Source organism: Apostichopus japonicus, chromosome 10 (genome assembly GCF_037975245.1).
Source record: "Apostichopus japonicus isolate 1M-3 chromosome 10, ASM3797524v1, whole genome shotgun sequence".
NCBI classification, from domain to species: Eukaryota; Metazoa; Echinodermata; class Holothuroidea; order Aspidochirotida; family Stichopodidae; genus Apostichopus; species Apostichopus japonicus.
This window is the reverse complement of record NC_092570.1, coordinates 13,384,614-13,404,950: the sequence shown is the minus strand read 5'-3', so window position 1 is coordinate 13,404,950 and position 20,337 is coordinate 13,384,614. Positions and strand designations below refer to the sequence as shown.

The 20,337-nt window shown below is 36.6% G+C and overlaps 1 protein-coding gene and 1 long non-coding RNA gene across 2 annotated transcripts in view; one reads left to right on the top strand and one right to left on the bottom strand.

Moving 5' to 3' along the window:
* Positions 1 to 20,337, bottom strand: part of LOC139975085 (BMP-binding endothelial regulator protein-like) — a 91,988-nt gene that overhangs the window by 28,651 nt on the left and 43,000 nt on the right. The window lies entirely within an intron of this gene.
* LOC139975090 (uncharacterized) lies at positions 12,005 to 18,301 on the top strand. The gene is made up of 2 exons (XR_011795656.1): positions 12,005 to 13,479; positions 13,689 to 18,301. It is a non-coding gene; the product is annotated as an uncharacterized lncRNA (long non-coding RNA).

Below are 20,337 nucleotides of genomic sequence, written 5' to 3'. Positions count from 1 at the left end.
CTCTCACAATGTAATACTCGCATATACTAACTTCAGATTCTTGACCCCTCACAATGTAATACACACATAAACTAACAAATCAGATTCTTGACCCCTCACAATGTAATACACACATAAACTAACAATTCAGATTCTTGACCCCTCACAATGTAATACACGCATATACTTACAATTCAGATTCTTGACATCTCACAATGTAATACACACATATACTATCAATTCAGATTCTTGACCCCTCACAATGTAATACACGCATATACTAACAATTCAGATTCTTGACATCTCACAATGTAATACACGCATATACTAACTTCAGATTCTTGACCTCTCACAATGTAATACACACATATACTAACAATTCATATTCTTGACCCCTCACAATGTAATACACACATATACTAACTTCAGATTCTTGACCTCTCACAATGTAATACACACATATACTAACAATTCATATTCTTGACCTCTCACAATGTAATACACGCATATACTTACAATTCAGATTCTTGACATCTCACAATGTAATACACGCATATACTAACAATTCAGATTATTGACCCCTCCCAATGTACGACACACATATACTAACAATTCAGAATTCAGATATACACTCAACTCATCACTGATACCATTATTTCTACTGCTATAATATGCCAGTCTCAGAATTTCTCGGCCACGTGGGAGTTTGTGAAATATAAAATTCGTAATGTTTCTCTAAGGTATGGAAAAGTAAATGCAAGAGAGCCCGGAAAGAAAGAAGTAGAAATAATTAAACAAATTTCAGAGTTATAGAGAAAGAATATCATTATACGCTCTCCTTAGATACACCGAACAAGCTAACTGTCGAAAGAATTAAACCTCGAGAAATGCTCTGATTATAAATTACAGGGTATTATTGTCCGTTCTAGAGCTAGATGGGTGGACAAGGTGGAAAAAATACAAGCTACTTTTTAAGTCTTAAAAGACGTAACAAATCCTCTAATGTTATTCGTAAGTTAAAAGATCGGTGCGGTACCGATATTACTGATACCACCTTAATTCTTCGAGAACTCTTTCTATTTTATAGGGATTTGTATACGAGCCAGGGTAACGACAGTTTTCTCTTTTTTTTCTTCAAAATTGTTAATTGTTTAACTGTTGGAAAGGCCCATGAAGTGGTGGCCTTTCAGTTGAGTTTTATCAACATTTTTGGCCACATATTAGTAACATGTTCACTGATTCCCTCAATTTTGCTTTTCAGCAATCTGCTCTCTCCATGGAGCAATCGCGTAGTTTGATAACACTTATTCCGAAACCAGATGAAGATCATACTTTGGTCAAAAATGTTAGTCCAATCTCATTGCTAAATATAGATAACAAAATTTGTTCCAAGGTATTAGCATGCAACGAGAATAAAAAGGTATTTAACTTGATCATCGGCTCCAGTCAAACAGGCTATATATATTAAAGGTCGTTTTATTGGAGAAATTATTCGCTGTATTTTGGACACTATGGACTATTGTAGGAATAATTCGATCCCTGGATTTTTTTTAAAATTGATTTTGAAAAGGCTTTTGATAGGTTGAATTGGGACTTTATTTTTCACTGCTTACATTTATTCAAGTTTAATGATAACTTTTGTCAGTAGGTTCGTACCCTCTACGCATGTTCTTCTGCTACGGTTTGCAATAATGGTTTTGCATCTCATTATTTTGACATTACAAGAGGTGTTAGACAAGTCCTTATATTTTTATTATTTGTGTAGAACTGCTGGCTATGAAAATTTATGCTAATGAGACTATTAAAGAAATTTCTGTTCTTAATGAGGAGCTTAAATTCTTCAGTTCACAGACGACACAGTTTTTTGTTTTTAGATGGTTCTTATAACTCATTAAAGGAGACTGTTTTAGTTTTGAAGCATTTTGAAATGGCCTCAGGACTTAAAATAACTTTGGCAAGTCCAATATTTCCCCTCTTGGTCCTTTCATTGGTCGTAAACCAAATTTTATTGATTTGTATTCGTTCAAGTGGACTGAAAGCCAAGTTATTTAAAACCCAATTGGTAAAATTATTCTGGTTAAAAGCTTTGGTATTTCACAGTTTGTGTACTTATTTCAATGCTTGCCAAATCCTCCGGATTGCTTTATCAAGCAATTGGATACTATTTTATTCAAATTTATCTGGCAGGGGAAACTAGACAAGATTAAACGTAATACGTTGATTAGCTCTATCCCCAAAGGTGGGCCGAATACAACTCATATTAAAAGTTTCAAACACGGTTTGAAATGTTCCTGGGTTAAGCGTTACACTGGTAATAACACTGCTTTTTGGAAGTTGTATTCTTTAATTATTACCTTAAGGATTATGGGGCCCATTTGGTTTCTGATCGTAATTATAAGGCAGTTGATATGCACACAAATAATGTATTTATCAACGATATTTTACACGGTTGGACTCTCTTCGCTTCTAAAGATATCATTGAAAATTTTGAAAGTCAAGTGATATGGAATAATCACTACATAAAGGTGAATAATCGTATTATGTTTTATAAAGCATGGTATAACAGTTGGATCAAATTTGTAAGCGATCTTATTAATGAGGGAGGTCACTTTTTTATCTTTTTTTTTCTGACTTAAGAGAAATGTATCACATTAATTGTCCTTTCACTATTTATTATGGTGTAATTAGTGCTATCCCAGGTCATTGGAGAAGGTCATTGAATCACAGTAATACTAATACTGAAACGTTGAACACTCAGGCTATTCATCAAACTCAATATAAGTCACGGTTCATTTATTTTTTCTTAAAATACATAAACGCAAAATTCTGCACCTTTACATTCAGAGGGTAATCACTCGTTCATTCATACTTAGTAAAGATTCCTAAATCCTATTGGTCCATTCATGTCAGCTGACCGTGGTTAATCGTGTGAGTAACGCACGGTAAAATTACGGGGCATCACTTTAATAAATCTTTGGTTATATGTAACCAAAAATGTTTTGTTTTATGATTTTTCCCCCACACAAATGGTAGTGTATGAATGAACGGGGTTAATCAACGGTCTAGCGTGCGTTACTCACATGATTAATGCACTCCGGGTGTTAATGCTATCGCTGGATGCACTCGGGCTCCGCCCTCGTGCATCGCTTGCATTATCCCCCGATCGTGCATTAATCCTGTGAGTAACGCACGCTAGACCGTTGATTAACCCCTTATTCTAAGTCTATTATTAAATGGAATGATAAGTTTGATTTAAATGAGAGTCAATGGATGTAATCTTTCAAATTCCGTTTAAGTCTTTAAGGGAAACAAAGATAATGTATTTCCAGTATCGCTTTCTTCACCGTATTTTGGGAACAAATTATTGATTATTTCAAATGAAAATGACAGATAACCCTCGTTGTAATTTCTGCGGAGTTAATTATGAAACAATAGAACATCTTTTTTGGGGAATGTAATATTAGTGCTAGCTTTATTTTAGACGTTGAGCAAAAACATTTACATAGGCAGTTTGTTTTTTCCAAGAAAGATGATTTCTTTGGATATCAACTGTTATCAAACATCCATTAAACTTTCTATTTTTTTTATATCAAATATTACATATTTAAGAAGAAAGTTAACAATGGTTCGTTCATTGTAAACGAATGTTTGTATAAGTTTAAATTTCAACTACAAGTGTAACATTAATTACATTAGAACAAATTACGTGGTCCTTTTCCGTTTCAGACCTTATAGGCCACTTTTAGTACGTACCCATTTTTATTTGAAGAATAGTGGTTGCTGTTATGCCATTACTGTTATGTTTATATGTTTAAAGGTTTTAAAGCAGAATTTAGCGTTTATGTATTTTAAGAAAAAAATATGTAATAAATGTTGTTGTTGCAAAAGATGAACAATAAATGATGGCCAAAAAAAAATGTTAATATATTATGTTATGAAATTCTAATAACTCAACCACCAAAATAATTGCTCTTTAAACTTCATATGAACAACAGAGCACCTGGATTATTTCCACACTATTTGTAATTGACAGATTTATTAATGCACTGTAGCTAGCCCTGTTAGTATTAAGGCTCCCCCCACCCCACCCCTACCCAAGTTACCTGTTCTAGTCAGTTTATGGTATCGGGTGCTCGTAACCTGTATTGGGTAAAACTTTACTATATACCATAGACACCACTGGGGCTCGTAACCTGTATTGGGTAAACCTTATTATATAACATAGACACCACTGGGGCTCGTAACGTGTATTGGGTAAACCTTATTATATAACATAGACACCGCTGGGGCTCAGAACCTGTATTGGGGAAACCTTATTATATAACATAGACACCACTGGGGCTTGTAACATGTATTGGGTAAACCTTATTATATAACATAGACACCACTGGGGCTCAGAACCTGTTTTGGGTAAACCTTATTACATAGAGACCACTGGGGCTCGTAACCTGTATTGGGTAAACCTTCTTATATAACATATACACCACTGCAGCCGTAGTACAACGGAGCTTCTGTCCTTCGTGTTACAAGGATGGTCAGATGTTTCGTATAATATTTGATAATACTTTATTTTTCAGTAACAAACAAGTATCTATGATAGTTACGAAGATTTTGCTTTGAAATATTTTGTCACAAATACTGATTAATTTTGGGCCTATTGTTAAGTCTGGAATGTGTATGGGGTGCAGCTAAAGTAGAAAAAAAAAACGTTTTTGTCTTTTTTATAACCCCTTTTTTTCGTTTCTTTCGACACTTTGTAAGGACCTTTCCACGGTAAGCAATTCTTTTGAAATATAATTTTCCATATTACAATGTGTTACTAGGCAGTGTCGTTCGTTGCTAAGCATATATCTCCAAGGCCGTATATAATTCCTTTTCTTTTAAATAATATAATATTTACAAAGAATATTATATTTTCTGTTTATTCAATTTTCTACAGTCATACAGACTTGTGGTTTTCTTATTTCATACGTTGAATACAAGTCGAGAGAGATATTACACAAACAGTATGCATGGTAGCCTTCTTTATGTGGGTCATAATAGATGATATTACCGACAGTGCATTGTAATTAAACAATACGCTAGACTATTGCGTGCCATCACGAGACAGCGAGACCAACAAAAATTTTCCCCTAAAAATGGATAGGCCAAGAAAATCTAGACAAAAACCGCCTGTAAAATCTGTTATACTATATTAAGTAGAAATTTGTAATGGGTTTATATGACTGTGAAGTATTGCCTCTTTCTGAGGCCATATTGTTTGTATTACACATAAATTGGTGCTACTTTTTAACTTAGCATTGCATACAAAGTCTTAAGCAGTCGAATTCGAACGATTTTACGTGGAACGAAAATCCAAACAGTATTTTTGCCTCAAAGTTCTTATGGGTATTAACCGATATATTCGAAAAGCAATGGGGGGGGGGGGGGGGTTATAAACCACAAGGGAAAGCAATGAATTAATATTAATCATAACATATCGTATGAAATTTGACCAAAAATGACACTTTATCTATCAGTGTATGTATTAATGATACAAACTCCATTACATCCTATAGCCTGTCTATATTATGCACTTTGCGCGCCTATATGTGTATACTCTTATATACCAAAGAGTTCAATCTTTTAAGGGTGTCCGAAATGATCACTCCATTGAGAATTGGTTCTTCTCCTCGGAGAGAAATCGTTCAAATTTAACCTCTGCTTATAGATAGATATATGAAACACCCACCACATGTGGGTTTCTGTTTGTTTTAGAGCTGATTAATTATTATGGAGACAAGAGTGAATTTCAAGTCACATATAAGAGTTACCATACTTGACACTCTCCAAAAGTGAATTCCGGTTCCTTGAAATTTAAAGTGTATGAAGAATGTCGTATATATTGAGTCTTTCATTCAAACAAGCAGATACTTTTTTTAACATTTACTTTTACCATAAACTGAAGTTACACTCTCTTACGTCATCAAATTTAAATTCGTAGGATATAGGTTCTTTAAAATAATAAGGTGCATGGGTGGGTCTGGAAATAACGCATAGAACTTACAACGGTACATATATCGAAAACCATAAATATCATTGATTTCGCTTTATTGAATAGTTTATTTACCTCAATATGCCTTGCCACTTCTCGATAACGAAATATTGTGACGTTATCTTTGGTGACTGAATTATTGAATTTCGGATGCCAGTATTCTAGTCAGTGCTCTAGCCATTGTTGTAGCCAGTATTCTAGCCAGTATTCTAGTCATTATTCTAGCCAGTATTCTAGCCAGTACTCTAGCCAGTATTCTAGCCAGTATTCTAGCGTAAAAAGAAATAGTATATAAGAGCTGAAATCTCGGTTAATTTTAGTCCAGCGAAATCGCAGCAGAAAGGACGAGGGAGTATGACACGCCCTTTGTAGACTAGGAAGTTCTTTTACATATAACTTTGTTGGATACTGAAGTCTTCTGTCATTAATAGATTTCGCTCAATTGGGGGTTATAGTAATTTCCCCATGGTCAATACGATGCAAAGTTTCTATACATGTTCATAAGATACAACTTTAAGATTTAAACTGAACTGCTCAAAGTATATAAGTAAAATTATATAGCTGGTTAAAAAACGTCTTTGATCGTTTGAAAGGGAAAATAAAGCTCTCTATAGCTATATGGACATGTCCCTCAACACAAAGATCGAAAATTGAAATTTTTATATTTAGGCAATAAATTAATTTTGATATTTCAGAGAACATAAAACATTTTCTTCCGTTAGTGAAGGTTAAACTTCAAAAAACAGTCCTATGTCTTTTGAAAAAAATTAAATACGGTATCAGATGCTCATCAAATGGCCGCACTCAGTGGCGGTGCTAGGGGTATTGGTCAGGGAGTGGGGGGGGGGGGGGCGAGAATGGTCTGTAGGGGCGCTTTCGACACTATCTAAGCGGAGCGCCACCACAAGTTGGCGCGGAGCGTACAGACATGTTTTGAGTAAAGATACTCCCTAGATCGCCGGAAATGGCCCTTTCCGGGCCTGGCTAATTTGCAGATAAACGAAGAATAAATAGGTCATGTCATCGCAATTTTGTCAGAAAATTACACCAACAAAATGTGACAAATGTCAATAGGTGTTTGAGAGCCGCAATAAAAACGTCAATAATCGCGAATAAGTAAAAAGTGGTAAAAAGCTGAAAAGGGCGCCAGCAGTCCATTTGAGTCCGTCAGTGGGGGGGGGGGGCATCCGCCCCCTCTGACTGTATGGACGCTCCGCCACTGGCCGCACTACTGATTTTTTCATACAGAAATTGGGTAATATACTTAGAAACGAGAGATTGATATTGATATAGCATGCCTGTACTGACACTAAACAGATAATTACCCTCTTTACTTTCGTTTTCAATTTAGTTGAAATGTGACACCTTTTATTTATTTATTCATCCGTTCATCCGTTCGTTCGTACGTTCGTTCGTTCGTTGACTGTGTATATACAATATATTTTTATATTTCAATTTGGATTTAGACAATGTGGGGTGGGTGGTTTACGTAAAACAAATTTTTAAGGAAGCTATAGTTGAATGTTTTTCATCAATGTCCGTATATATAATCTACTACGATATCTGGAGGGAGAAAAACCCCGTTCTCAAAATACTACACAAGGAATATTATTCCTGGAATTCACTGCGGCAGACTTGATTTCTTCCTTGTCTGATATATTGAGCACTATATTAGTGACGTGTCTTTCAATCCTGCTGGTATCCAGTCTGATCACCATTTCTTTATCTGTTGTTATGAGTTATTGGAAATTCAGCAACGATGATTCTTTTATTAACATTACTAGCAATGACATTATTCGAGTCGGTGCTGAAAACCCTATTTTAGCAAACCCCTGAACTCGTTATAGGAGACCATTAAAGTTTAAATATCGGTATGCGTCTATACAGTTCTCTAATCAGAAGGCCTTTGAGAGACGATTTATAATGAAGAAACACTATTATGTAATAGTTCAAGTTTAGAGCAACAGTTGCTTATGGTACAAGGTTCGATCTCAGTTAAAGCTGCCCAAAATGATTTATTGTCTTATTACGATTATTGTCTTATTACGATTATAAGCTCAAGGGTACTCTTATTAGGTCTATAGTAAGATCGGTTGAGGAGGGAGAAAAGACCACTAAGTATTTTTTTTGAATTTAGAAAAGCGAGATAAAGAAAATAATCATATTCGTCAACTCTTAAGCTTGAATGGCCGTCTTTTAGATGACGGAAACGATATTTTGCATGAGATTCGTCGCTTCTATAGTTCTTTTTTTTTAAGGAAAAGTCGCACAGGAAAGAACCTGGGCACGAAAACCAAACTACCAAACGACTGATCCGCTCTCACCCCCAGTCCCCTTGCATCGGGACTGTGACTGTGTGATCATCGTCTTTGTATAGCTCCGACAACAATTCTGCGGGTTTTGTCAGGGTGAATTAGATCACCCTGAATTATGCAATGATTTCTACAAGCTTTGTTAAGGTGAACTCACTTTGGTAGAATGTTCTACCAGGGAGTTTCTATGGAACAACTTCCTGGGGTTACTGCACTTCTATTACATCTGTTACATTATATGATAAAGCTCATGCAGGGAAGTGATGGCTTTTCTGCTCATTTTTACAGATACTTTTTGCACTAGGTTGGTCATCTCGTGGTCGATTCCATTAATAAGGGTTCCCTCCAAAAAGGGTTCCCTCTCTCCAGAGTAGACCCGCGGGTTGATTACGCTCATCCCAAAGTCTGGGAGGGCTTCCTCTTTGCTTCACAATTACCGTCCTATTTCTCTTTTATATACAGACTATAAAATTGGTGCTAAAGCTATTGCAGCCAGGTTGAATTAAGTTATCCAGAAACTGATTGGTCCAAATCAGACTGGTTGTTATGGTCTTGTAACTGGATACAACGGGGGGGGGGGGGGGGGCGAGGAGGGTAGTTATTGTACTTACATTGTAATACGTCAGCGTATTATGAAATATGATAATGAAAGAGACGATTAAGCCATTTAACCTGCAGGGGAAAATGTCGGGTCTAATGCTTTTTGCAAAGTGGTAGTTTGTGCATAGTCATTGGCGGATCCAAGTGTATAATAAGTAAATGTACCTATAATTAATGGTATAGTCCGAATTGTGTGGATAGATCTGATTGATATTGCTCGGCATATGTATACCCATGGAGCTATTAACGAAAAGCTCCATGGTATACACAATACAATTAAAAGAAAATAATTGTGTATACCTCTGGCTCCCGTCCAAGCCACCATATGTAAACTATTCAACTTCATTTGAAAATTGTTATTGATTTCTTTAATAATTGCCCCCAAACTATGATACAGAGGGCAAAAACGGTCAGAGTGGTCAAAATAATATCTAAACTTCAGAGCAGCTCATCTCATACAGTCAGATACACTTACTAAGTTGATTGTCAAATTGAACGCTTCCCAACGTCGTCACAGCAATATGCATGGTGGTGGTGGGGTTAAACTTTATGAATATGAGTGGAACCTTCTGGCAATGTTAGAAAAGTTAAGTGGGGGGGGGGGGGGTGATAAAGATCATCTTTATCATATAGTCATACGGATCAAATATTGATGTACTGTATGCACCGGTAAATGTTTAATATTCGATATTCTTACAGCTCCTTACCCTCCCTACCCCTTGTTCATCTTTCATCAAACTTTTATTTGATTTACAACGGTGACAGTTAGCTTCACATCACTGTCTGCCCGTCTAAAAGCCATTGGAATGACAGACAAAGTTCTCCCGATATCCATGCTTTTCCTTATAGCGAATCAAATGCACATTAGCCAATTCCATCAAAGTCCATCTATGGTGCGAGAAAGCGGAATATGTTACGTACAAATATATATATATATATATATATATATATATATATATATATATATATATATATATATATATATATATACTGTACTTGCGAAATACATACATGGTTAACTTCAAAAATACATGTTAGACATATTTATATATATGTTTACACACATATATTCTCTGAAAATTATATTTTTTACCTAAAAGTATATATTTATATATTTTCCAGGCGTACAGAAAATATTTTCTTAATAAACAAATGTATGTTTATTTTTGCACAGACTACATATTTGTTATTAAGAAAATATATACTTTAAGGGAATAAATATAATATTCAGTGGATATATATGTGTATACATATATATAAATATGTCTAAATGTATTTTTGAAGTTAACCATGTATGTATTTCGCAAGTACAGCAGTTATATATTTGTTCGTAATATATTCCGCTTTCTCACGCCATATAGCCATCACGTGTGCTATTACTGTCATATACTGCAGTGTAGGATGATTGTACGGCATAGAAGCATTAACGGTGACAATCATGTTATATTAATTTCCTGTGAATTTGACTTCTCGAGTACCCCAGCCTTAATTGGCGCGGGAATGGCCTACCCGGTTTTCTAGCTAGGAACCGGTTCGGCAAAATGCGCTGACTTTTAATTTTGGTCGCCAAAGCCTGCTAGAGTCATCCGCGACTACAAGTGCGCCTTTTGTTTCAAGGCTCCCGCACTACTGGGTCTGCGAAGGTTGGATCACTGTGCCAATAGCAACTTATGCCTCAGTCCACTCCTGAGCCTAAGGTAACATTTCTATCGGAGTTGTTACAGAGTTCCAAATTCGCCAATGATTGATCATGGTCATAAACTGGAGAAGCATTTCTTATAAATGGGTTTGCATTTTTTTCTTCTTTTTAAACTATCGAAGTTCCAAAATTGTATCAAAAGCGTCGTCAAAGATAAATTTCTTTCCCTTTGGACTTTTTAAATGTTATCTCGATCATTTTAATTTTCTTACAAGTATTATGTACATGTGATGATACCGGTCGCGCAATTACGTATTCCTCTGAAGGCCCACCACCCCACCCCACCCAACCCAACCCAACCCCTCCAAGAATAACATTAACGGGGTTCCGCCCATCCCACTGACAGACGGAATACTTTAAAAATATGTGTATTGCACTTAAATATATAACATATATGTACAGCAAAACCTACGCAGTTAAAAATTAAACAAATTTGTTAAAAAGTGGCAAAATATATAACGCCATTTTGCATCTAACCACCCCACTTTATAATAATTTCTCAAAGGGGGAGAATGGGAATCCCCTCCCGTTATACTTCTCCCCTAAGAAGGCATGGACTAATATCTTAGCCTTGCCCCTCCCACTTACACCCCCTCATAACTAAACTTGTGGTTGCACTTGTGGCTGATACTGAACACGTTATATACATGTAACGAGGAATTGTCGATTAATATTCCCAGACGTTTTGTCTCCCACGCACTTTTGCGTCTATAGAATATGAAAAAAACCTGCAAAGAGCAATAGAAAATGTTAAAGAGAAGGTTAAAAAAAATTTCAAAAGTCAATCCAAACCACAATTTTTTGAGATTAATTGTATTCATTATCGCAGTTGTGATATACAACGATCATTGTGGTGTACATTTATTTTTCGTTTATGTATTTAATAACTGAAATGGAAAAGAGAACCCTTAGGTTCCGTTTAATTATTTTCCAGCAAATTGGAACGATTGTAAGACGTTACAGCTATAAAGCAATATAAACTTAAGCGTCTTCAGAGGGCATCCAAAGGAGGGATGCAAAGTCGTAAACAAAGGGCGTACAAAGGTTAACACTGGTATATACAAAGGCAGCTAATGAGTATACGACGTGATACTGTGCTTTGCAATTAGACAAACGTGACAAGAAAGGTCGAAAGAAGTACGCGCTATATTAAGTTACTTTCTTCATTTCTTTCCAGGTAGCATACGCTTATTTCAAGCCCCACTGACTTACACACTAAATCACAAATGTAATGTGGCCTCTAAGTCTAGATCATAGAAGTTCTCACTAGCTAATTGCTACCTATCAACGGATAGCTGACAAGTTGTCCTTTCATGGCATCTTCAATTTTCCGTACCATGACAGTGAAGTTGTTTTTGCTATGAGAGCCTGAACTTTTCGTCACTTGTTTAACAAACCTCTTCACTCAGTGAGTAAACAATATTCGTACGCTGCTCATTGGAGGCCTAAATGGGTCTAAAATTGCCTTAATTGACCCACATGTACTTCCATTCGTGCTCTTTAACATGCAAGCCAAATCAAAAGCAGATCCTGATTGATAAACATATAAAAAAAAGACGTTCTCCTACTGCATATTGGCACTTTTCTTGAGCTAGGAAAACATTCGGGCGGATTGATATAGACTCTCGTAGGAGTATGGCCCCTTCAGTGGACACTACTGCAAATCCCACAAAGAGTTGATCTAACACACCAACAACAATTAACAGTCAGAAATGACCATAAAATCTATACCTTAGACGTTATAAGCTTACAAAACTAAAGTCTCCCGCTTTGATCGAAATAAAATACACACAGCGCGCATTGTTAGATTCCATGGAACTTGCATTATAACCGTGCGATAGACTGACGAGTTAGTTTTGTCCCGTAAGCATATAGTTGGTGGGTATAGCCAATACTTCTGTTAATATTTCCGTTTGGGGCGGAAATAAACTTAATAACACACTGTTATCGAAAATACCAAGTGTACAGTAGTGATGTATGGTGTCCCCCTGTATAGGCCTATATCTATCACTTCTGCACAGCATTCTTATGTTTGTGCATGATAGTCTTATATTATGACGGGTATCACAATATATGGATTGTTTAAAATGACGTTGGGTAATCTCCTTGCTAGTACATAGGAATATGTTGGCAATTAATCTACAAAGTATGGCGGATCGTTGGAGGCTAACATGTATATGAACGGCTGCTTATAGTGAGTACTCTGTATCATAGATTCACTCTCTGCAGAATAGACCTACCTTTAGCCTATAACCCTATAGAATTCTATATAACAGCATTTACTCTGCAGAACTGCAATGGAGGACTTCAATTGCCAATGTTAACTTGATTAAAAAACACATGGCTATACGGTATACGTGTAAGCTCTGGAACGCATGGTGCCGGCCTTTTCTAGAACTTCCATGGGATCGCCGAGCGTCTCTTTAACGCGTGAGGAGTCGTTTTAAATGAGCGCGTGTTACAAAGTGCGCAAAATGTCATTCATATTTATGTGCCTTCAAATGTACACAAGTAGTACACATCTTTACCGCTTAAAAGATGTTTGTCTGTGGGAGTGCTGAAATCAATTGTTGTTTTTTCTCACCTCAGGGGTGATAACGAGTAAAAAGATTTTCCAGTTATTAGGCTGGTAAAGGAAGATATAAACTTTGAAAGAAGACTGTGCATGGTACACCTCAAAAACAAGATGGCGGAGATTTCAGGAAACTTTTACAAATTAGTAGAAAAGAGACTTGAAAATATCGAAAAAGAGGTGAAATCAACTCAGGATACAGTACGAGTAATAACTGACCGAGCTGAAGAATATGGACGACGGTGTGAACTAGTTTCGAACAGGTTGGAAGATCTAAGCGAAGGTATGCACACCTTGAATGACACCGTTGATTGCCTATCCGAGGGACTAATAGCGTTGCCTAGTATGATCGAACCAGCTAATGCATTTAGTGGATGCAAAAGTGTTTCGTCTAGTCTCATTAATACTTATGTGACAGAATTCCAGTCAATTTATAACGAACATGTAAAGCGAGCGATGCGAAAACGTCTGGACCATTCTTTTTCTTCACAGAGTGGAGTTAACAGTCATGGGCAACGTAGTATATCTGATATTGAAGGACACGCAAGAGACTCCGTAAGGAGAAGGTTAGGCTTAAACGAAGAAGAGTTACGTAGATTGGAAAGCTTTAAATTACTGTCAACAGACGGAGAAGATGCTTTTGCGGGAAAACTAGATCCAAATAATAATTCGTTAATACTAGATAAAGCAAGTACGAATTTGGATTGCAAAAATGTGATGGGTTTGTTAAGCGATTTATCAATGGAAGATCACGAATCAAGCCATTCCCTTAGCGTTGCCATAGCAACTGTTCATGCAGCAAATGCAACAGATGATCCATTTGAACTTGGCTACACAACTGCAGACGCTGGTCTTGAATTGCATAAAGACGATACCTAGATTCAGGAAGCCAATCAACTAGGGCGATGGAAAAGGGTTCAATCTGGCTCTGGGTGGGGGGGGGGAGGTGGTTATGGATATGGGGAAGACTTCGAGAGCATTGTGACATGTGACTTTGATTAAAGTGATTTTTAAAGCAATGTCTTAATTTACTTGCCGACAAAATGGATCAAATAAAATAAGTGAAATTTTCGAAAGACAAAATTTGGTTAAAACTAGATCTCATAAATAACCTTTTACGCCAATGCTGCGTTTTGTGCCTTCGTTTATTCATTTTTTGTGTTTATTCAAATATAAGGAAACTGACCTAAAGCAATTTTCTCTGTTTCTCTAGTTCGTTAATCACAAACAGGACGCTTCTTTGTGTTTCATTGTTTATTCAAGTACTTAGGCATTGTGTCATTCTTTTCATCTTTTTATTTCTAGAGAAAAATCACGTCAGATATCATATAACAATAGTTAATCGTTCTGTGGTCACTTATAATCCGGTGTCTTATCTACAAATATTGGTGCAATACGTGCAATGCAAATACGACTAATTTAAATCTCTGAAAAGGTGAACGTGATGACCTTGTTAAAGGTACATTCCGGTGAGTGGGTTTCCCTTTTTTATGTGTGAAAGTTGTTGGGAATTTCTGCATCTTTTGTACATGGTTAAGACCATATCTTACCAGCAATTGATATCGTGATCTTTAACAGATTATTAAATATGTGTATCTAGGCTATATAGTTGTCGGGCAGAATTTATAACCGGAGCGTTCATTTATCAGAGTGACTGGAAAGCAAGTCTAGTTCAAATACCTTTGACAATCAGTTCAACTAAGTAAAGGTCATCTAGCGGTTAAACAAATTTCAGACATTCTTGTGTACAGGTATACTATCTAGCTGAATCGTTACAAATTGATTTTAGAGAAATAATATTTCGACATACTTAGTTTCCTGAACAGTGTTGATTTCAACCCCCTCACCCAGGCTCACCAATTCTACCCCTCCCCCACCCCCTCCCCCAAAGAAAGCTACCTCACCACCCCTTCCCTAGATTGACTCATTTGACTGACTTTCGTATTGCAGTTCCATTCATACACATTTCTGAGTCGGGGAACTGTACGTTCAAAATCTCAGTAAAAATCATCAGGTCGCACCCATCAAAGTAAGATTGGGGAGGAAGGGGAGTCGTGCATTCCGTAAGTCCATATAAGACTAATAAAGTACAGAGGTTATGAATAATTCTTCCTTTACTTAGGGGTAGGGGTTCTACATGCTTTCTTCAACTCCATGCACTATAGGTAAATACAAACAAATTGACCATGAAAGGAAATGAAAAGAAAAATTAAATTGCCTGACAGAAGCTGAATTACGTTCCGAGAGGCAAGCGACCAAATCCTCAGTGGGCTTTGCAAAGTCAGTCTTGTCGCCTTTTCTTCTTTGCGTTGTTGACAACAGTCATATAATATACCGTATATATTTGGTGATTTATCTTACGTTTCTGCTTCCAATATGCGTCCCCCCTTTTTTTCTTCTCGGTCGTGAAGAAGTGGGGGGGGGGGCGAACAACATGCAGAAAAATACGCATTTGCCGAAGTAACCAATAGACAAGCCTTTGATACTGTTTTGGTAACTAGCCAAAGGTGGCTTATAGATCAGTGTCACGATCCAATAGCCACATTACATTGAGGCTTAATCTACATCCCCCTAAGTTAGCGAGGGTCGATTTCAGGGTAGACAATCTGAATAGTAACGTAGATGTTTTTAATAATTTCTTAAAAACTCTTAAGATCTCACAATTTAATGATGGGAAATATCTACAAAAAATTGCAGAGAAACCAACTACGACCCAGAAATAGGCCGCCAGGTTTAATCATAACCGAACAGGACTGGTCCCGTATTTTTTAGTTTTGTTTTATTTCTTGACGATTATGAAGGTTAATAAATTATGATGGTGACGTCATTAGAAATTCCCGTACTAACTCACATACTGAGATAAAATAAAAAGGCTCGCATTTGCCGAAGTAAACCAATAGACAAGCTCTCTGATTCTGCTTTGATAAAAAGCCAAAGGTGGCTTTAGTCAGTGTCACGACCCAATGGCTACGTGCAGACAAAAATATTAAAACGATTTGAACCCTTATTGTTATCCATATTGTAAAGAACTCCACCTCAAAAATTCTTTAGAAATCTCTTAAAATATTTCTAAAGAAAATATCGTATTTATTATAATTTTCAACGCTTCAATGAACATAATTATATCTGGCCTCCCCCTCATATTTCATCATATATATCGTGATTGTTGTACCACAGACTATTCAAGTGGTGTAATTTAGTGTACGTACGCTAACAATAGAATCGTATATGAAGAGATATGAGATTATATATTACAAGCTTTGTAAAGTTAATTAACTTTTTGTTCGACTACAAAGAACTGGCTTTCGTGATAGTATTAATTATGTATGCAGTATAGATTATACCTACTTTGGCTTAGAATAAATAGAGTCTGACTTATCTCATTGAAAAGAAGCATAATAAGGAAAACGGTGGACTCGATTTAAATATAGAAAACTATTTTAATTAACTTGTGGTTAACATCATGAGGTCCAATTCAGGGTACATGCACCTATATACTTATTGGAATTTATAGAGGGTTGCTAAAACCTGTCTCAAATTACGGTACCATAATTTTGATTGTGGTGCATGGACCTTATATCAACTTTCACACACTGAAATGGATGTGTACAAGCTTAATGAGCCTTTTCCATATATGTTGTAACATGCCCACTTCGTGGTCCATCTTGGTACCTTGTGCTATGTTGTAACATGCACGGGGCCCACTTCGTGGTCCACCTTGATAACTTGGGCTATGTTGTAACAAGCATTTGGCCCAAGTCTGGGTCCACCTTGATACATTGAGCTAATATGTAACATACATGGGGCCCTCTTCGGGATCCACCTTGGTACCTTTGACTATGTTGAAACATGCATGGCCCACTTCGGGTCCACCTTGGCACCTTTGACTATGTTGTAACATGCATGGGGCCCTCTTCTTGGTCCACCTTGATACCAGTTGGGTTTTACAGAGGGTTAGGAAATTAAGTATAACAAATTAGTCCAGCATGTATTAAATAATAAGGACGCACATCGGTGAGTCCAACTTGAGCTGACCCCACTTGTGCAGAGTCAAACCATCATGGAGCTTATTTCGGGAGTCCAGTTTGGTTGCCAGTTTGGGAGAAACAGAGGACTACCGAAGCTTGTGCACACCGACATTCGGGAAGAAATCCACAAAATGAGTAGAAATGAGTTAAACACTTAGATTACTTGACAACAGTGATGACGTTCACGTGTATATTGTTAAGATTTAGTTTTCAGTTCTTTGTTTAGAGTTTGTTTTTAGTTGTTTGTTAAGATTTAGTTTTCAGTTGTTTCTTTATATTTAGTTTTCAGTTGTGTGTTTAGATTCAGTTTTCAGTTGTTTGTTTACACTATTATTGTAGTACCATATACATACGCTTCTTTAATCGAGGCGATTTGGAATACAAAATTAATCTTAAAATGTTGTAGACCATAATAATAATAATAATTCAAAACAATATTATTATAGTCTAGATGATACTTTATACAACTTTGCTTTTTGAGAAATTACCCTATTTGGCTCATAGATTACATCGGCTGGACTACGTAGTCTAGCACACAGACAGGTCAGCTTTTCAGATGTCAGACAAAAGTCAATAGAAAAAAACATAACACCCCTATCTTATCTCTGTTAGACCAAGGAGTTATTCCATAAAAACTCCCTGGTTAGACTGAAAGGTTTTCAGCTATGTGCACATTACAAAGGGTAAGTATGGTTGTGGGGATAAAAAGTGAATTTGGGCTTCCTGATTAAAATGTAGGACCGAAGAGACCTATTTCCCAGACCGTTCGACATCTGTAGTTATTGTAGTTGGAATTGATGAATCGAAACCCGCAATTGTGACTTTTTTGTTGTTGTTAAATAAGGTGTTTGATAAATAGTGTTATAGGCTGGACCTTTGAAGGTGATTTTTGTGTATGAGAAATATAACTTGTTGAGTGTTTGACAAACACCATGAAATATTCACATTCACACAATTGAATAAAGCTCAACTTTTTACTAAGGAATTGATAATGTAGACATTGAAACCATTTGGCTGATCCTAATTAAATAATGATAAAAATGGTTTTGATCAATACATAATATTTTGTGTCCCACGGATTTAATAAAACTGTTTGGTTGTTGTTTTTGTTTCTTTCTCTTTTTGTCATTCGCAAACTTTTCCATTAAAAGTGCTAATTAATAGTTCTTGCTGAATTGCAATGTTTTGTGAATTAAAGTAGCCGATTTGTTTATGTTTTCGATGCATCTTCTATGCAATTTCCCCATCACGGAATAGAGTATATGGTCCAAAAGTTTGCGACAAATCCAACAGGATTTGCTGAGGCTGCTCTAAGATATGTAAACCATGAGAGGAAAGGATTTGACCAGACATGGAGTGATAATCTATTAATGGACCTCTTTATTGACCGTCCATTTCTGTTGTCATTAACACTGGAGGTGAGAAAATAATAATAGTGGAAAATAGTCGATAAAGCCACCTTCTTTAGTTACGTAAATATTTACTCTTTCTTGAGGAATTGAATGCTACTTAGATTTGATTTTGTTCTTTAAATAGGTGACAAAGATGAGGTCTATACACGGACCCAAAATGGACAAAGTAAGCTAGTATATAAAAGAAGGGGGTCTGCAATAATCTTCAATGGGGGTCACTGTCATAGAAAGGGATCATGACAAGGGAACATGTTGGATCAAGCAGTTAACAAAGGATCGCAGTAAACCTCTGCCGACATTCACTGCTTCAGTTCAACACAGACAGTGGCGGCAGAACCGGGCCAACGGGGTCCGTCACGTGCTCCCTACCCAGCATTGTGAAAAGCTCAATAGTGTCCATTACAGTGGCGTAGGAAGGTACTTTTGAGTGGGGGGGGGGCTGAAGACTGATGGCCGGCCTGGGGGAGGGGTCTAAGGGGAGGGGGTGTCCCCCTCCCCTTTGGAATTTTTTTGCATTTCCAGGTGGCCTCAGATGCAATTTGGTGCAATATAGCACACTTCAACTCCCACTCCATTTTGTAAAGAATTTTGCATTTTCACATGGCCTTATATGCAATTTGGTGCTCCAAATGAGATTTTTTTCTCATTTGGAAATGAAAAAGGGGTTTTCTGACTTGCCGAGCGGGGGGGGGGCGGAATGATACTTCCGCCCCCCATATTTTTCACTGGGGGGCTGGCGCCCCCCAGCCCCCCGGTTCCTACGCCCTTGGTCCATTACAATCCATTAGAAATCTGCTTTTTTTTTAATAAGCTCCCCTCTCCAATTTTTGTATTAATTAGAAATTGGTACTTTATTATTTTAATAGAAGTGCTCTTTTGGTGAGAAATTTTGAAATACTGGAAGGTTTTAGAACGGAATGCGTATAGATAAATTTATTTTGTCTGAAATATGTGTAGTAACTTCTGTTCTGGGCTTTTTACCTCTAATAAAATCTTTCTTTCTTTCTTTTTCTTGTCCCAGCCATGAACCCCTTATTCCGCCACTCCGCCGGTAATAACATGCAGTAAAGTCACTGTAGCGGAACAGTATATAGACACCGTTCTGGTGTTCGTTACGTCCTTCCTGCCTGTTGATATGGCTGGCTATCAAAACAACTTACTTAATAATAGGCCCAACAAAATACAAAGTTGCAACGAATTCTGAAATTGTTATCAAACGAATCAGGTTAAACACGTTATCTATTGAAAATCTGTTCATTTCACACTTCGCCAAGTTCCAAAAGATTATGAAAATAATAAAAGAATTATGCCTAAGAATAGATATAAAGATGCAACGAAGCCTGAAATTTTTTATCAAACAAATATGGTTAAAGCATATCTTGAACAAAAATTGTTAATTTCACACTTGGTTAAGTTGTAAAAGATTATGAATTATGAAATATCACAATAAATCTTATTAAATCAACAAAAGAACTGAAATCTATAGTGCTTTATGTTAAGAGCGGTAAAGATTCTTTGAATACCGCAATTTTTGGGATTTAATTATCTAATTTTGGTTGCCTTTCTTTCTTTATTTCTTTGTTCAGTTTATTTTTCAGCTTGTCTGCAAAGATCACACAATATTCGACTAATATCAATAATTGCGTTATTGTTATTACTGAAGCAACCACAAAGTCAACTGTTCGAGTAGGTAAATATTAT